The sequence below is a fragment of the Peromyscus californicus genome, unplaced genomic scaffold, assembly GCF_007827085.1.
Source record: "Peromyscus californicus insignis strain IS unplaced genomic scaffold, ASM782708v3 Scaffold_4__1_contigs__length_199733344, whole genome shotgun sequence".
Classification (NCBI taxonomy): Eukaryota; Metazoa; Chordata; class Mammalia; order Rodentia; family Cricetidae; genus Peromyscus; species Peromyscus californicus.
Window position 1 is genome coordinate 70,533,077 of NW_026294562.1, and position 19,417 is coordinate 70,552,493.

Below are 19,417 nucleotides of genomic sequence, written 5' to 3' on the forward strand. Positions count from 1 at the left end.
CTGGGTCCACCAACTCAGTTGATATCTCCTTCAGGCGTGAGACTTTCTAGGGTTAAATCATGCACAGTATGGGAAACTTGTTTGTGCCCTTGAGAGGGGAAAAAAAAAGACTGAAATAAATACTCCGGTCAGCATAACCCCCATCATTACCACTACCCCCATGCACACCTCTCTGATGTGTAATAAAAGAAACCTGCAGGCATAATTTGTTATGTAATATGCTGATAGTACAAGTTTTGGTTTTAGATGGAAACCAGATGTGGACAGACTCTGTTTAATTGATCCAGCAACGAGGGGAGGCGGGTGTTAATAGATTAAGTAGTTCTGCAAACCGAAGGTAGTTTGTTTTTGTTTGAACTTAAGGGGATAACCCCAACCCAGGGCTTTCTTGAGGTTTTTGCCTCTTTGCTTTGCTGCAGCTGTCCTTTCTGGAGACTCCTCCTCTCTTGAAAGAACCGGTTTGTTGCCAACACAGAGCACATGGCTGGGTCTGGCTGGGCTCAGGGCTGCTTAGCTCTGCTGGGCTCCATTCCGCCTCTCCTCGTCCAGCTGCTGCCCTGCCCTCCACGCTTCGAAACAGAATGCCCAGGGACCTGGGTGCTGCCAGAAAGGCCGACCGTTCTCCTTTCTTCCACACTGTCCCAGAGGAGTTTGTGTTCACTCTTGTTCAGTGAGTACATTTTTCCAAAACTCATGTGCTCACTCTCCTTCTCTGATTAATTTCTGTTTGTTTCCTGCCTAACTTCATGAAGGTTTCTCTCTCTCTCTCTCTCTCTCTCTCTCTCCACCATAGTCACCTTTATTATCCTCCAGGGTTGGGGCACTGCTTAGTAATAGCTGACCCCATTAACAGTAGCTTCATTGCTTGCTGGGATGTGAACTTTGGAAACAAACCCAGAGGCTTAAATATGCTGATGTGCCCTGAGACTTGCTTAGAAAATTTTTGTTTTAGTGCAGTTTACATTAACATGATTAATGACCGTGCCACTGAAAAGTCTATATTCAAAAGCAGTTTCCATTCCCTTGGGTTCTTCATATGGTGAAGTAATTTTCTTTGCCAAACAACAGTTTTCAGGTAACTCCTTTGACTTAATGCAGACCCCTGAAGGTTCGGCCTTTGTACATTTGGGGTTGTGGTTTTGATGGTGTCTGTCTTAATCTTAAGGAACCTGGGTCAGAGGGACCTTGTATTCTTGTCTAGGAAAATATTCTGAGGTTCTGAGCAGAAATTAATGCCTTGATGATAAAATGGGAGAAACTTGGCTTCAAGATGGTTTGGAGCGGGTGCTGGGAGGCTGGAGCCAAGGTCAAAGTTGTCCCCCCACCCCCAAGCGAATGGTGACACTTGAGCTTTTCTAGAGAAAAAAAATTGAGATGTCCTTGATCCCCACCCCCCACCCCTGTGATAGTTGTTAAATGCCAATTGATTGAGAGGGGAAATGCTGATGGGTGGGTCTGAAAGCAGCCTTAGGAGCCCGAGAAAATAAAAACACATTTGAAGGACTCTGGAAGATTTTGCATTTCAAAGGGTCTACCTTGTAGACTTTCACATCACGTCAGGGGTTACCGAGAAGTGTGACAGGCACCCCCACTCTTTTAACTGGTCTTTCTCTCCTGCTGGGGGCTGTAGGGGAAGCTGCCTTTTGCATGGGGGATGGGAGCAGCATGGCCAGATCTTGCTGGGACATCATGGAAACAGGAGAATCTCTGAGGCATTTGTGAGTCTCTAGAGGGACTTTTTCCACTGTATCCCTCTCAGGCGAGTGACAGCAAATCATGTTGGTAAACAGCCCATTTGACCCCGGGATGGGGTGGCAGACCAGCGTGTCTCCCATTGTACAAAGAAACAGATTCTCTCCCAGTGCTGATAGAATGCTGTCCCCAAGGCTGTAACCCAAAAGAGCCAGCCACAGGCTGGTGTGTTACTCTTACAACACCCACAGGTTGTGTTAGGTACTCCCTGAGCCTGGCTTCCTCGGTGCACAGCCAGCCTGCACTTACATCGAAGAAACTGAGGCTCTTCGTTTCTTCTTCAGAGGCCAGGTACCTGGTCCAAGACCACACAGCTGGAAGGCCGAGAAGCCGGCAGCACCAGCCGAGTCCGGCTGGCCGCAAAGCCCGCTTTTCCCTCCACCATGCTGTCAGTCTCAGTGATACAAGCTGGAGAGCGTAGAGGCCCTGAGTTCTGTTCCATCTCAAAGCCTACAGTTTTGTTTAGTCTTGTTAACACAGCAGCGAAACTTACAAATTTTAACTGCCTTTCCCCCTGCTTCTCCCTCTCCTTTGGCCTTTCTTTCCTTCCTTCCTTCCTTTCTTTCTCTTTCTTTCTTTCTTTCTTTCTTTTCCTTCCTTCCTTCCTTCCTTTCTTTCTTTCTTCCTTTCTTTCTTTCTTTCTCTTTCTTTCTTCAGCTGAACTCTTGAGTTGTATCTTCTGCAGGCCCAAAGGCAGGGCCTTCACTGGGAAGACTGAGATGTTTTGCTTGAACTTTTACAAAAGACAGATTCACAAGAAAATGTAATTATTCCCAGTGACCTTCTGGGGGAAACAGGAAGTAAATTTGGCAGCTCCAGCCTAACCACATACTCAGATTCCGTTTTTTTAACTCAAGAGATTGTTAAAAAGGCTTTCCAAAGGCGTGTGGGTTTTTTTTTTAATCTAGCTTTTTATTTTTTGCATTTGTAATTCAGATGTCTCAAAGTAAATTATGTTGTGGTACTTGCCAGCCCAGGTTTGTACAGTATCATGTTTTGTTTACATGTCTGAAGTAATCAGAGAACACAATTGCACATCTTCCAGCACAGGGGAACTGGGTCTGCCCCTGCCAGGACTGGGCAGAGACTCCTCATCCCCAGACAGATGGTTCTGTGCTGGCTAGTCTCAGCGAGGCCTGCCTGCCTAGGTCTCCGACCTTTCTTTCTAAAGAGTCTGTGGGGGAGGGCTAGCTCCCTGTGTGCTGGCCCTCGATGGCAGAGCAGTAGTTCTCAGGCATGGCTGTGAACTACTTACTGTAGAGGTTTCAAAACATCCAGTTGCCAGGACTCAGACCTGATTATGTCACGACTTCTGAGAATGACTAGGGTTGGGGGAGGGGATTAGGACTCAAGCACTGGTAGTTCAAATGTTCCTGGGCTGATTCTGTTTGACGTTCCAGACTAGGGACCGGGGCAGACCCCACCGTCCTTTGGTCTCTTTAGCCGGGATTTAGGGGCCTTCTTGTGCAGGTGTGGAGCAAAGCCTTTGGAATTTTCCACTGCTGCTTGTCTCTGTGAAGAAGGATCTGAAAGGTACCCACCTCTGGGCAAGGTGCCCGTTGTGGACGTCACCCAGGTAGTTCCTGTTTCTGTTATGGGCACCCAGTCCCTGCTCAGGGTTCCTGAGATCTCTGAGGTACCTTCCTCAGAGCTGAGGAGGGCAAGAGGCTGCCCAGGCTGTGGTGTCATATGGTTCTCAAGCAGGCTTTCTGGGCACTCTCTGGAGGTGTAGTACCTGATGCTCCCCTTAGGTTCAGGGGAGGCGAGATGCAGTTTAGGTCCAGAGCACATTTGGGTGATCTTCCCATGAAAATGAGGGTCAGACCTGGTTGTAGCTTCCAGCTCAGAGCTGTCTTCCCACTACCACCTTTAGGATTACAGTAGGTAGACTTGGCTAGTGGCCTTGGCAAGCACGAGCTCCTCTCACTTCCCAGTCCAGACTTTTGGAAGAGAGATCCGGCACTCAAAGGTAAAGTGACTCCTGTGATCACAATGCCAATCCCCAGAGGAATAAGCCTGTACCTCCAGAATCTTCATCCTACCGCTGTGATCTCATCCCAGCCTCAGACCATCTGCTTTCACACAGGGCAGCAGGCGAACCAAATCATCGCCATTCCATTCAGCGCTCCTTGACCAATCAGCTCACACTCACTTGCTCTTGGGTGACAGTGCCCGCCATCGTGTGCTTCTTGGCTGGTGCACCCTTAGCTCAGCTGAGGTGGACCGGTCAGTGTGCTCAGTCAGTTCTCTAGTATTCCCTGACTTGGACGTGGGTCTGGATGGCTAGGTCCGAAGCCTGAAGAAGATGTTCTCCAAGAAAAAGGTGTTGGCCTCTTGGCCCCAAGTCTGTGTGTCAGTGAGTAAGTTAGTTTGGGCCTAGTACAGGGCAGGGAGAGGGAAATTCTCCAGGACATGTTTTTCCACTTTCCTCCTACAGACAGTGACTGGGCCCTGCTGAGTGTCCAGCTTGGAGATGGACACCTTCCTTTCATTAGTACCTGCTGTTCAGCGTACTGACCCCATGTTGTTTAGAGGAATCTCTTACCCTCTTGAGAGGGTGGTTGGGATTTGACCTCAGTCCTATATTTCTTGCATGCCATACTATCCCCATCAGTGCAAAGGAATCAGGTTTTCTGCCTGGAGGAGCCTTGGGTGGCCATGTGGTAAGTTGCTGCTGTCTGCTCTGTTCACCTTGTCCTGTGGAGGCCACCTTCCCTGCCAGGCTGAAGCACAAAGTGCCCCTGCCAGACAGAGCCCAGCTGGAAGAGGCCTTGCTTGTTCTGGCATTCACACTGGCCAAGGGCCTGGGATTGGAGGGAGCTTCCACGGGCTGACTGGAAACAGTCTTTATGCATGTTTAGAGATGAAAGCTAATGTCCCTTGCTACTAGCCATCCTCTGGGTGAGAGGAAGTCTACCTCCTAGGGCCAGTGGGTGGGGGGTGTGTCTATGATTCTGTGTCTTTAACCGATGTAGAGAATGCAGGGTAGTCCCTCTCACATAGTTCGAGGGACTGGGCCCTGGGAACTGGACCTCCAGGGAGTCTCTCTGGCAGTCATGTGACTTTCCCAGTTGTAAGGTGGTGGGTACCATACTCCTTAGCTGGGCCTCATTTGTCTGCTATTGTCTCTGGGCCTCAGACTCCACAGCTTGCTTGCTTGCTTGACTCCAGTGTTTTTAGGAGGATAAGTTGAGTATGTTTGTGAAACTCCTGGCAAATGTCGGGGAGGAGGGGGTCGTTTCCAGGTGAAGGGATGTAAATAGGAGATCACTGGTAGACAGAGGTTCTGTCATGGTCCAGGGCAGTGTACAGTGTACCAGGGCCTTTTTATGGGAGTAGGCAGAACTGGGGATGTTCAGCATCACAGAGGAACTTGGAGCAAACTGTAGGTGAAACCATTCCCACATCATTTCAGGCAAAGACAGCATTCATCTCTGGGATAGGTGCCAAGTTCAGATCTAAGGTCTGCTGTATGCTGACTGTGTGCCTCCTTGACTTCCCACATCTGGAATATGATAATCTTCACCCTGTGGGTTGGGTACATGTAGAGCCCAATGGCCATTAGTGGCAAATGTGTCTTTGGGAGGACAATCAGAGAACTTCTGGGCTCATGTGGTAAAGGACACAGGGCAGAGCAGGGAGGCCTTGAGCTGAGCTCTTCTGGACAGGCCTTTACCCTGACCTGATACTTTCTGTCCTTAGGTCTTATGGCTTATTCAGGAAGATGAGTTGAAATTACGCATTATAATTTAGTTTGTACTGTGTGTTTTAAACGAGTTAAAAGTAGTGAAGTCTGTTAAGCTTTCTCTTTAAGAAACTAAATCTTTGTTTACCAAAAGTGATTTCTCTGGGCTCATAGAAAATTAAATGTATGGATGGATGATGATGTGGCATCAGTCTTGGCTCTCTCTTCTCTGCCTGACCGCGCAGTGGTGTGCCCCTCTGTATAGAGGGCGAGGGCCCATTATCACTTGTCAGATTTGATGTAAGAGCACTTGATGTCATGGATGGTGCTCCTCTTTGGTTGGGGCACGGTCTCTGACGACTAGTCAGCACCCTCTTCCTGCAGGCTGTGTGGTTCAGCTGGAGCACTCGCCCCACTTCCTCTAGAAGCCCACCACCACCTGAGCATGACCACAGTCTCTTCAGGGAGCAAGAGTTCACCTAAGCTCATGAGCCCTCAATCCAGTGACAAAGGGCAAAGACTGTGTCCTCGGTGCCTCTGTTGATGCAGGCTGCCTGTTCCTTGTGTGTGTGTGTGAGTCCACATGTGTGCACGTGCACATGTGTGTGGAAGGCCAGAGATCAACTTAGGATATTGTTCCTCAGGAATTGTTCATAGTTTTTATTTGGTTTTTTTTTTTTTTGTTTTTTTGGTTTTTCGAGACAGGGTTTCTCTGTGTAGCTTTGCGCCTTTTCTGGATCTCGCTCTGTAGACCAGGCTGGCCTCGAACTCACAGAGATCCGCCTGGCTCTGCCTCCCGAGTGCTGGGATTAAAGGCGTGCGCCACCACTGCCTGGCCCCATGTTTTTTTTTTCTCTCTGTCTCTCTGTCTCTGTCTCTCTGTGTGTGTGTGTGTGTGTGTGTGTGTGTGTGTGTGTGTGTGTGTGTGTGTGTGTTGTCTGCTCTAGTGCACATGTGGAAGTCAGGACAACTTCATGGAATTGGTCCTCCTCTTTTACCCTTATGTGTGTTCTGGGCGTGGCACTCAGGCTGGGCCATACCGCTGGGCATGGTGCTCAGGCTGGGCCGTATGGCTGGCCCTGGCCTGCCCGTTTCTAGCACTTCTGATCCCTGTGTCTCAGGAGTGATACACTGCCATCAGCCGCAACTCAGCTTCCTGCTGAGGGGTCGGAGTAGACAGGTTTTTGGTTTGTTTGTTTTGTGAAACAGTCTCCCTGGGCTGGCTTCAAACGCACCATGCAGCTGAGGCAGGCTTTGTGGTCCTCTTTTCTCAGCTTCCAGGAAGAGTACTAGAGTTATAGGTGTGTACTACCATACCCATCCAAGTAGACATCCGAGATTTCCTGCTGTACTTTCGGCAGTTTTGGAGGACATCCCTTGAGAAAGGGAAACTTTTATGGTATTCTGGTAGGGGCTTAAGTTCCATGCTGTGGCAGCCCCTTCCCCGAGGAGGCTGGCCTTCGTCGTCTGTTTTACTGTGTTCCCTCTTCAGCCTGTCACTGTTTTTGTGGAAAGCACAGAATCTGTCTGCCATAGCGATGGTAAAAGGGCTCAACTGAGTTTGTCCGATCTGCCAAGTGCCTGTCTGATACACTGCTAGGTCCCGAAGAGCTGAGAGCTGAAAAAAATCAAATCCCAGCTTGACAGAACTGAGGCTTGGGTCATGGTAGTCAGACTGCAGTTGTTTATGGAGTTTCTACTGAGTGCCCCACAGTGTGATGCTTTGTTTTTGTTTTTGTTTTGTTTTTCGAGACAGGCTTTCTCTGTGTAATAGCCCTGGCTCTCGTGGAACTCACTCTGTAGACCAGGCCGACCTTGAGCTCACAGAGATCCTCCTGCCTCTGCCTCCTGAGTGCTGGGATTAAAGGTGGGCGCCACCAGCGCCCGGGCAGTGTGATGAATGCAGTGGAGATATGTTGACACAGGTACTCGTGAGTTACACAGTCCTGTGGAAGTCATAGGAAGGTCACTTAGACCTTAGCTGAAGGGTAGAGGTCAGGTCGCCTTCTTGGAGGAGGTGGCATTTGACTTGAATCTTAGGGATGAGCAGGGATGTGGACACATGAAGGTGGAGATGAGGAGCTAGTCAGGCTGGAGAAGAGTAGTCTGTGCAGAAGGCACAGCAGCAGCAGGAAGCCATCTCTCAGACACTCGGGACCCTGAGCACCAGGGTGAGAAATGTGTCGATGGGAAAAATTAAGCTGGTCAAGGCCAGGGTGGGTTGCCTCGGAGTACCAAATGAAGGGGTCTGGACTTTAAGCCCCCAAGGGTTGGGAACTGGGAATGCCAGGCTGATGCAGGTTTGAAGCCTCTGTGTCTGGGGGGTGGCAGTACAGGGCAGGCTGGGGGCCAGTGTGTGACCTGGGAAGGATGTGGTTGGTCCACGCAGGCAAGGGGCAGGTGAGGGCCAGTGGTAAACAATAGGTACTTAGACTCCACCTGATGACTAAGACCCAGTTTACATCGGAGCTGGGCCTGTCCATGTGGATATCTGTGCAACTCTGGAAGGCTTTCCTTCAGTCTTCTCCAGTAGGCTCCACTAGGGGCCATCTTCTTGGTGATACTGACTGAGGGTCCTGCCCTTTTGACCTTGGAGCAGGCTATCCCTATACTGCCTGTATGACCAGAGTGACATGGTCTAGTTTATTTTAGTCACAATGAGCATTCATTGGGCCACCTGGGACTCACAGGAGCGGCTCACATCTCACCCATGTCTGTCTGTAACAGTGCGTTTCAGCTTGGCATGAACTAAAGAAGTCGGATTCACTGTAAAACAACCTCCACCCCACCACCACCAAGGGGAAAAAAGCATCTCACGGTGTTGATGTGAATAAAAAGGAGCTTCAGTGCCCCTGGGGCTCTGTTGAAGCATGCTCTCCAAGGGTGGGGGAGTTGCTGACACAGGCACTGGGAAATGGCCTGCCCAGGTCACCTGACTGCTGGCTGCTGGCCCTTCAGAGCCTCATGGCTCGCAGATGCCAGCCCAGATTCCAGGCCCAGTTAACTGTGTGGCATGTGACTCTGGCCCAGAGGAGGAGAAGGAAGAAAAATAAGGAACCTGTGAGGAGGCAGCAGCTCAGCAGCCCAGCTTGGCCCTTTGGGTGTCTCCTCCAAGCCCTGTAGGGTTTGCTCATAATCACTGACCACTGAGGTGGGATGAGGCAATGAACCCTCCTGTTCATCTCATTCCCAGGAAGGCTGGCAAAGGCCTTGACCCATTCAAAGACAGGGAGAAGAGAGAATGTGTTGTAGAATGTTATTTTAAGGTGTATTACTTTTGTTTATGTTGCATTTGTTTAACTCTGTGAAGCCATGTTACTGTGCCTGCCTAAAATACTTGATGGTCTAATAAAGAGCTGAACGGCCAATAGTAAGGCAGGAGAAGGGATAGGTGGGGCTGGCAGGCAGAGAGGATAAACAGAAGGAGAGATCTAGCAGCCAGAGAAGGAGGAGGACTCCAGGGCCCAGCCACCCAGCTACACAGCAAGCCACAGAGTAAGAGTAAGATTTGCAGAAGTAAGAGAATGGGAAAAGCTCAGAGGCAAAAGATAGATGGGGCTAATTTAAAGTTAAGGAAAGGCCAAGCTAAGGCCAGGCATTCATAATTAAGAATAAGCCTCCATGTGTGTTTTACTTGAGCTGGGTGGCGGGCCCCCCAAAAGAGCCAAACAACAACCTACAACAAGCTTGGGCCTGGCTGAGCCTCCACTGGCTCAAAGGTGAGCTGTACACTGCAGTGCAAGGGTGACCTGGCCAGAATCGGAGGTGAGACCCCCTGTGGATCTGATGGCCAGGCGACTCCATGTGGTAGGCCACAGCCTGTCCTGGGGAAGCACTTCTTCTTTCTTTTAGGTTGTGTGAATTTTAGGCACAGCCTTGTGTGTTGTAAAAAGACTGCAGGAAGTTCACAGTCAGGTGGCGTGGTTCTTACCCTGCTACATGAATGCATGGCCAGCAGTTTGCTCTCTCCCTCTGCAGAGAGCTTCCTGGCCTGGTAGCTTCCTGCTGGGCTTTGAACCAATGTGACAGGCCGGACCCAGCCCCGTCCTTCCCCTGTATTTGGGAGCCAAGCACAGGCACTCCTGTCCAGTGTCTGGGGGAATTGAAGGTGGGAAGGGACCTGGTGATGTCAGCACTGCTGGGCTTTGAGGACCTCTAGAGACAGAGGGCCTAGTTTTAGTGCTGGGCTGGGGCTGAGTAGAGAGCTGAGCACAGTTCTCCCTGAGAGGCTGAATGCCTACTCCCTGATTGTCTTTTGTTTAGTTTTGCGAGGGAGGGGGCGCGGGGGGGGCGGGCGGGCGGCGGTGTGCTGCTGGTGCCAGGGTTGGCTCATAGCTGGATGTGTTTTGTGGCTCTGGATAAGGGGGTGGTCCTAGTGACCTTTTCTTTGGTTGCTGATAACTATGGTAGATAGATTGAGGAGAGGAAAGGGGACACTTGGTGGCCCTTTGTGCCTGCATGGGACCTAAAGCCCAGTCAAATAGAGTAAGAAACAAGTTTTCACTCAGTTCATGTTGGAGCTGGCCTAATCCTGTGGAGATTTGTGTGACTCTGGAAGGCATTTCAGAGAGCAGTGGCCAAGGGCAGGACAGCGGCTTTCCATTTTGGAGGCCTTGTGGGAAGGTGGTGCTGTGGTCAACAGCCTGAATTCACCTGGTTCTCCACTATACCAAAGGTCGTGTGATCCTGTGTGGTAGAAGGTAGCTACCATGGCAGGATGTTCCTGTGGTTACTAGTGAAGGCATGGAGTCCAGAACCCTGGGGAACTTGATGTCTTAGAGCCCTTAAGATGTTGTTGACTGTTTCTTTTTAAAAACTTGTTTTTACTTTATGTGTATGAATGTTTGCCTGTGTGTATGTATATGTATCACACATGTACCTGGTATCTGTGGAGGCCAGAAGAGGGCCTCGAATTGGACTTACAGGTGGTTGTGAGCTGCCAGGTAAGTGTTGGGAACTGAATCCCCATCCTCTGCAAGAGCAGCAAATGCTCTTAAACACTGGGGCCTCTCTCCAGCCCTGACAATGTGTTTCTGTGTGATTTCTTCCACTGAAGTCCGGTGTAGTACAAATGATACAGTTGACCAGGCAGTGCTTTGGTAGGGCCATCACCGGTTGGGGTGACTTGAGAATAAGAGAGCCTGGCAAAGAACCCAGAACTAGGAGCCCGATTACATTTGACCTTGAGCACGATTGTACTTCTCTGGCTGGATTTTTCCCATCTGTAGTCTGGGAATCCACAGTAGAGGAGTTATAGATCATGGGATGGTATGAGTCAGATCCCTCAGGACTCTCCTGCTTTCATTTAGTCCAGAAGGACCCTTTGGTGCTTGCCTCGAATAAACATGGTAGAGCTCCAGCACTTAAAGGGGGTGGGGAGGGCGAGCGAGGTATTGAATGTGTTACATCTTCTCTTTTAATCCCTCTAACCACCTCAGGAGGTGAGTGCTATTGTTCTCGTGTGTGTGTGTGTGTGTGTGTGTGTGTGTGTGACCCAAGGCCTCACACATGTGCCAGCCTGTGCTCTATCATTGAAGAAAGTAAAGGTTTTAAGGTTTAGCAGGATATACAGGGTTGTCCAGCTGGTAGTCAGTAATCCTGAGGCTTGAACTTGCAACCTTGTACTCTGTCAGGAGTTGGCAAACTGTAGCCAGATAACAAGATTTGGCCCTCTGCTTGCTTTTATAAATAAAGTTATGTGGGAAGACAACCACACCCATTTCTTAATAAAAAAATATTTTTATTATTTTTGGTTATATGTAGGTGTGGGTATGTACATATGCATGCAGGTGCCCTCAGAAGCCAGAGGATCCCTTGAAGCTGGAGTCAAAGACAGCTGTGAGCCATCCGACATGGCTGTTGGGAATCAAACTCAGGGCCTCTGGGAAAGCAGCAAGGGCTCTTAACCACTGAGCCATCTCTCTAACCCCAGCCACACCCATTTCTATGGCTGCCTTCAAGTTACTACAGAAAGTTATAGACCAGATGGTCTGTGAAGCCTAAACTGTTTCCTGCCTGGCCCTATGTAGAAAGTCCTGACCCTTTCTTTCTGTGATGTTCCGTACTCTGGGTTGTGCTGGTCAGGGTGGTAGTCACAGGACCCATGAAACCAAACGGAATGCGAAATTCAGTTCTTCAGGAACGTTGACCACATTCTAAGTGTAGAGTGGCCACGGCGAGTCTGCATGTTACAAACGTACACATACAGCCTTGTCCTCCCTGAAGACTATTCTGTTAGGCAGGAGGCCTCTAGACTTGTCTCCCAGTGTGTGGAGAATCTGGATTTCAGAGAGCCAGAAGTGCAGAGGGAACACTGCACTGGTAGAAGGATGGACGCCAGAGCTCCTTGGCCTAAAGACCCAGAATTGGAAATGAGCTCCTTTCCTCTGAGGGATAGGGAAATACCTGCCCAGGCAAAGGGAACCCAGGCCTGATGTGCAGCGCTGCCCTCTGACCTGTGATCCTGTAAGTAGTCCATAACCCTGTTGCTCTTCAGACTGTAAGCCCAGCTCCTCCCTCCTAGCTCAGAGCTCCCTGAGGCCCTTTGGAAATCTGCAGCCCTCCCTTTGCCTGTATTCAGAGCATGCTCTCTGCTGCTCCAGCTGGACCTGCCAGGATCTGTCACTGTTGCTACTGAGCTGGGATGGGAGGGTCTCTGACCTGATGCTGTGGCCATGTTTGCTACAGGCAGCAGATAGGACTCCTTTATTCATTCAGAATGGTGGCTCCTGTGCTAGCTGATGTCATGGGGCTTCTGAAAATGTGTCAATGGCAAGCACAGTGCATTCTGGTGAGTAATGTGAGGCAAGGCTAAGGTGTAGTTCTGCTCTGGCTTGGCTCGAGTATACTCGTATAGTAATCTCTGGGGAGGCTGATCAGGGGCAGAGTCATCTTAGGTGTAGAGATGAATGAGAGGAGCATGGTTTCCAGTTCACTGGAGCCAGGTACTGAGGCATGAGTGCCAGAACCCTCTCCATCATGCTGGTACCCGCTGGTGGACTGAGTGTGGAGGAAAGCTGCTCAGAAAGGGGCTGGAGTGTCAAGTATACAGCCTTATGTGAATCTTTACTCCCTCCGTAGATGATTCCCACTTCCTTTATAGCAGAATGGAAACGTCATAAAATGCATAAAGAGGATGCAGGGAGAATTCTGGACCTTGGGCTGGAATGAAAAAAGAAGGCTGAACAAGTCTGATAAATGGAGCCCTGTAGTGAAAGGAGTTCCTAGTAGTAGGGAGGTTGGGTGTTGGGGGGATGTATGTGGGAAAATGTTTCCAAGCAGGAAAAGATCCTGGGATAGCCTTGGAAGGGCAGATTGACTGCCAGCCCCCCTTCACCCCTCTGTGCCTTTTCAATGTGTTTGTCTCCAGCTGGTCACTCCCATGGCTCCTCCAGACCCTACTTTAGTCAGTGGCCAGTGAGAACGTGGAAACGGTACTGTCTCAACACTGAGAAGGGTGAATTTTGTACACCTTCAGAAGAACCTTGGTTCAGCTCTGTGAAGGTGACCTGCTTTTCCCTTGCAGAGCTGGCACTGGTTGAGTGTCCGTGTGTACATCAGTATGTTGTATTGCAGTTGAACTGGGCCTGAGTCACAGAGATGGAACAAGCTTGAGCCTTAGGCCTGAGATTGTGGACCCTGTGGGCTGGAATCTGTCTTTCTCACCCAGTTTTGTCCCCAGTCATGTTCCCAAGTTGCTATTTAAAAGAGAACACTTTGGCTCTTCTGGATGGCTTTGCCAACATTTTTTGTTTTTTTATCACAGCCTGTGGGCAGAGATGTAGGTTGCTTTCTCTGGGGTGACATTTTAGAAATCCAACTCCATACAACTTTCTCTTTGACTGTGTTATCGTACAAGAAGTTTCCATTTTTCCTAGGATATTTTGAAATAAAGGGAACTCCCCTCTTGTTTCTGTATCTTACATAGAAGTCATCAAAATAGAACCCTCCATTCTCTGCAGCACAGGATGGAGGGAACAGCTGCTCATGATGCCCCAACCAAAACCAGCAGCCCAGACGGGCTTCTCCATCTGCCCAGTTTAAACTATGGAGCTTTGACATGGAGCTTCTCTCAGTCCCAACCCCACCTTAGGGGAGAGGCCAGAGGAAGATGTCCCAGTGATGGACAGATCTCAGAATCCCTCTGTCCACATAATGTAAGCCCACTCTTAGAAGGGCATGGCACAGCCTAGAAGGGACTGGATTCACCATCTCTCCAGTCTGTGGTTAGAGGGGCAGGCCTGCCCTGGGGTTAGGAGACTCATGGGTCAACTTTGATGTGCGCAGACAGATTCTCAGTCTGAGCTTCCTAGTCAGTGTGAGGCCTTCAGTTAACTCATGGAGTGAGCTAGGAGTGATGCAGATGGGTCCACAGGCCTGTGGATTTCTAAGACCAAAGCTAGTCCATATGGCCCTTCCAACCAGTAAGAAAACTTATAAATGCCTGGATGTCTTCAGGGGTCTGAATAGTTACCATCCTTCAGAGCACAGTTTGCACAGTGGTGTTCTGGGGGCCAGATGTGGTCCTTACAGTTCATTTGGCCCAGGGATTTACCCATGTTTGGACTTCTGTCTGCCCCTGCTCTTTGCTTAAGAAAAGAAAAGATTTTTTTTCAGTGTGTGTGTGTATGTGTGTATGTGTGTGTGTGTGTGTGTGTGTGTGTGTGTGTGAGAGAGAGAGAGAGAGAGAGAGAGAGAGAGAGAGAGAGAGAGAGAGAGAGAGAGAGAGCGCATATATGTCTGTGTGAGGATGCGTGCATGTGGTTCAGGTGTCTGAGGAAGCCAGAGCCCTCCAGGGCCAGTGGAGCTGGAGTTCCAGGCAGTTGCTGGCTGCCTGGCATGGGTGCTGGAAACTGAACTCAGGTCCTCTCCAATAGCACTACCCTCTCTTAACTGCTGATCATCTCTCCCGCTCCACCTTTGGATTTTTAAATTATCTGTCTGTCTGTTTTTTTGAGACAAGGTTTCTCTGTGTATCCCTGGCTGTCCTAGAACTCAGTCTGTAGACCAGGCTGGCCTCGAACTCACAGAGATCCGCCTGCCTCTGAATTAAAGGCATGCAGGCATTCTTTTTGTTCATTCCCCTCATAAAGTCCCTCAAGGGGCTTTACCTCATTGAGTCTTCCCAGCCTGAAAAGTACCCTCATGATTTTCACAGCTACTGCAAGGTTCTTACTAAAGTCAAGATTCTATCTTCAGCTTCTCTTGACAGACCGTCTAACCGCCATGTATAAAGTAGAGAATTTCTCCTGGTGGTAAAGAACTGCTGAGGCTAAACGAAACCTGCCTCGCAAAGTCTTGTAGCTCGTGCTTCTCAGCAGAGGTTCAGTGAAACTAGTGCAAGTAAAGACTGCCGAGAGACGGTGCATATTTAAGAACGGAGCATGCCCGGGGAGGGATCGCGAGCCCTTAATCCCAGAGCTCGGAAGGCAGAGACAGGAGGATATCCAAGTTCCAGGACAGTCAGGGCTACACAGAGAAGCCTTGTTTGAAAAACTAAACAAATGAAAAAACCAGAGCTTTTCTGGCTGGAGAGATGGCTTAGTGGATAAGAGCACTGACTGCTCTTCTAGAGGACCTGGGTTTGATTCCCAGCACCCACGTGATGGCTTACAACCATCTATAACTCCAATTCCAGGGGGTCTGATGCTCGCTTCTGACCTCCATGGGCTCTGCATGCATGCAGTGCACAGACATACATGTAGGCAAAACACCAAAGTATGTAAGGTTAAAATAAATAAATAAAAAAGGATGGAGTTTTTCTCTTCACATTCTCCCACATATCTGGTAGATAGCAGCCACTCCTTTGTCACTCAGCTCTGTTATTTCCTCCTCTGGTGAGAGGTACTCTGCAAATTCTTTGGGCTTCTCAGTGTCATCCTTGATTTGTGTCTGAATTAACAAGTGTGTGGCATACGCCCCTCTTGCCTACCCCCGTTTTCAGCAGAAACTTGGTATTCCTATCTGTGCCCATCTTCCACACTGGCCAGCGCATCCTAAGTTTCAGGGTTGGCCTGTCTCTTGGTTTACTAGGCTAAGTCTCTGGAGTCAGAGCTCAGAGACCCTGGCACTGCCAGAGTTGTCCTTGAGTGCATTATGGGGATGGTTGGGAACCTTTTTGCCTCAGGTCCCAGCCCAGCGGAAGTGCTGGGTGGGCTGTAGGCCTCCTGTCCCTTACTGGCCTCTTGACTTTTTACCTTTTATGGATCCTGGTTTTCTGTTTTGCAAACTGATATCCCAGTTGCTTGGGTTCTGGGACTGAATCTACTTAAACGGTGACTGCTGGTCACATCCCAGTGTTCCTCATGCATTTGGTCCAATTTCTAATGAGCTCTCAGGTGACGCTGCTGTTGCTGCGGTTGACCTGGGGACTACACTTTGGGACCATGCTGTTTTAGTAGGTGCCAAGGTACATGTTTACCCTAAGGGTGCAGGTTGGCCTGTGGGTTCTCACCTGCTTGGTGTGTGTGAGGTAGTTCTCTCTCTTACATGCGTCACCCACTGTCTGTTCCTGTCCCCTCACTTTCCTTATTTGGACCCTGGATGCCAAAGCAGATGACCATAGGGAGTTGGCGTTTGAAGCCTTGGTTTCTCAGAGAGATTTAGTTTACCTGTTCTCACCAGGAAAGACTGTGGTTGAGTGACTGACAGAACCGACAAGCATTGGTTTTGCTCTCTGGAATTGTCAAGATTCCTGACACGTGCTGTCAGTCTGTGTTGGGCCTTTATTGTCCTAGGTGGCCTGAACTCAGGGACCCCATGGAGCAGTGGGAACTACAGTGCCAGGAATCAACTGGTCAGAACCCTATCATGGCTGGAGAATGGAGGTCTAGAGCCAAGAAGGTGGTGTGTGCTTGAGACCATGCAACCCCAGCCAGTGGCCGGGAGACTTAGTGCTTGCTGAGATTGGTCCCGTCATCTTTGTGTGGAGTAAGTTTGAAATCGTGGCTGGCCTTGTGTACTCTGAAAAGGATGGGCTGACTGGCAGGCAGCAGGGAGTCACTTTGCCCTCTTTGCAATCTCTTCTCATTAAAAAAAAAAAATGTAGTGTGTGTGTGTGTGTGTGTGTGTGTGTGTGTGTGTGTGTGTGTGTGTGTGTATTCTTGTGGAAGTTAGAGAATGACTTTATGGAGTTGGTTCTCTTTTTCACCTTATGTGGGTTCTGGAACTTGGACTCACGTCGCCAGGATTGTGTGGTAGGTGTCTTTACTCACCGAGCCATCTTGTTCAGTTTTGCTTGCTTCCTTCGTTCGTTCGTTCGTTCGTTCGTTCGTTCGTTCGTTCCTTCCTTCCTTCCTTCCTTCCTTCCTCCCTGCCTTCCTCCCTCTCTCCCTCCCTCCCTCTTTCTCTCCCTTCCTCCCTCCCTCCCTCCCTCCTTCCCTTCAGAACTGGAAGATGCTAGGTTCCTAGCAGTTCCACTGACCCCCCCCCCCCTGCTGTCCCAAGGCCCTGCCCTTAGCTTCCAGCTCCCTGCAGCTGTGGCACATTGGCCTTTGTGCTTTCATAGCTATACGAGCACGTGGGGAGCGCGTGCCCTGCACATGGCTTGAGCACATATTTATAACTGTGGAGTCTGAGACCATCGTGATGTTCTCACATGGGACTCTGTGTGGCCGCTCTCCTTCCCCAGGGGAGAACACAATTGTTGTATTGTCTGTGGCGTTCTGGGTGAGCCGTGTGGGTCAGCGCAGGATTGTTGCACTGGAAGATGGAAATAGCTGTTTTGCAGCTTTGAGCCCTTATGTAGCTATTGTGGGAAGGGGAGAGTTTTGGGGACACTCCCAGGATCCCTTGGGTCACCTGACTTTGTTCAGTTGAGTGCACCACAGCCTTGTAGCTCAGGTCACTTGTCTAGAAGTCTACAGAAGAAGCAAGCTGGGGTCTGGTGGGCAGACTCTGCAAGTTAGGGCAGAACAGAGTAATGAGAGTGGGCGGCTCCATGGCCACCCTGTGAAGCAGACGCCTCCCTCTGGGCCTCCTGAGGGGTGCTGTATGTGTCCTGCCTGCCTAAAGCTAAGAGAGAACCCTCAGCTCCCAGCTTCCCTGTAGGTTTCTGGATGGAGTGTTGGACATGTTACTTTGTGACTTCCTCTTAGAATGCTCTGAGCCCAACTCTAGCTGTTGAAATCCTTGTATCTGTTGAGCCAACACGCATGCCACTTTCCCCAGGAAATCCCAGCGCTTTGCCTCTCTTCAAGGGATTATTGGCTCATCCCTCCGTGTTGGACACTCATCTTGTGGTATCTACTATACCTGTAGTTGCCCTGTGGGAACATTAGGTCCCAACACAGTCATCTCAGTGAGGGTTGGATTTGGGACAGGACTCCGATACCAGGAGGAAATAATGATGGAGGAAACATAGGAAGGGTGTGTGCAGGATCTTCCTGTTCAGTTGGAGTCACCCAAAATGCAGCAGCACATTCATGCTTGACTCTCTGGGACAGCTCTGCCCCCCGGCTCTCTGCTCTTTCCAGTGGAGCGCCTACAAAGACTCGGGCTGCGCAGACTCTGCCTGGCCCAAGGCTAGCCTATGAGCATTGTCTCACCCCTGCTCCGGCTTTAGCTAGCTTCTTCTAAAAGCAGAACACAAGAAACAGCTTTGGGCCAGGGCTCTGTGCTCTACACTTGCCTATGACTGGATATGAGCAGGCCTCTGGCTCTCTTGAGTGGTGGAAGGTTCCATGGGGTTTAGCTAGTCATTGGGCATTCTAACCTGCTCGGCTGCTGTGGTGCTGGGGCTTCATGCTTGGTCCTTTGTGAGTGAGGTGGTTCAAGGCTTAGAATTAGTGTTAACAGCATCATTTTGATAATGTAGGAAACTCCACAAGCAAAAGACATTTCAGCATCTTTTGGCAGCAAAGCTGAGGTTGACAGGGTGTGGTGAGTGTGGTGTTCACCATTTCCAAAATCACAAAACCAAGCTAGACTCTGCTGTGTAGCATAAGCAGCCCTCCCGCTGCAGCTTCCCAAGGGCTCAGATTCACAGGCAGGTCCGACCACACCTGCCTTTGCTTCTCTGCTTCTCTTCTGTCAGCAGACATCTGAGTAGCCGTGTTTGCCAAGTACCGGGGATGGGACCAACTAAAGTGGGTTCGTGCCCTCTAGAAGCTCTCAGCCCTTGGTGATGATAGATAACTGTGGTTGAAACCCAGAGATAAACCCAGGCCCACGGGCCTGACTCGGAGTAGAGGGGGCTTTCCTCTAGTTAGAGGTGTGAGCTTGAAGATGGTTAGTCTGGAGTCCGAGAGGGCAGTTGGAGGAGTGTGAACAAATCCCAGCCAGCCAGTGAGCAGAGGTCTGAAGGCATGAAACAGTAAAGAGTAATTAGGGACTATAAGGACTCTGTTTTAAGTGACAAGCATAGTATGTGCATGGCACCAACTCAGCTATGAAGAGCAATCTTCCACTCCTCCCGGACCCCTAACTATGCCCATTTTCTTGCTAACCTCCCAGAGCTAACCTCCCATGTGTGTGCAAGCCATTGTGTAAATATATTAGCATCTGTATTTTAATATATGTGGGTACGCATGTATGCATGTGTATGGAGTCTAGAGGTAGACATTGGGTAGCTTGCTTAATCACTGAACTTTGTGCTTTTTGGGTTTGTTTGGTTTTTTTAAGACGGTCTCTCATTGAACCCGGAGCTCACAGACTGGCTGGCCAGCAAGCCCCCCGACGAAGGCCGCTTGGCCTATACACACACACACTGCAGTGCCCTGTTTTTGACATAGGTGTTAGGGTTCTGAACTCGGTCGTCATCCTTGCATGCCAAACACTACTGACTGAGCCATTGCCTCAGCCCTTGTATTTTATTTGTAGTAGTTTCTAAAAATGTTATGTATTTTTGCACAGATCAATACATAAAAGGGCATTCCTTGGAGCATGTCCTGTTTTTGGATCCCCATTTGGCCTCCCTGTGGATAGCTGATGTTAGTTCTTTTAAATCCTTTGAGAGACTTCTGTCTGTTAGTAGTCCCCCGT

At 49.7% G+C, this 19,417-nt stretch overlaps 1 protein-coding gene across 6 annotated transcripts in view; it reads left to right on the forward strand.

The window, feature by feature from the left end:
• Fam53b (family with sequence similarity 53 member B) overlaps nucleotides 1-19,417 on the forward strand; it is a 147,591-nt gene that overhangs the window by 47,726 nt on the left and 80,448 nt on the right. Inside the window, exon 1 of one of the 6 annotated variants that reach the window (XM_052763416.1) lies at nucleotides 406-670. The exons of the other annotated variants lie outside the window; for them this stretch is intronic. The gene's annotated coding sequence lies outside the window, so the exon portion shown is untranslated. Of the gene's footprint in view, nucleotides 1-405; nucleotides 671-19,417 lie in introns of those variants that run through there. 6 annotated transcript variants of the gene reach the window in all.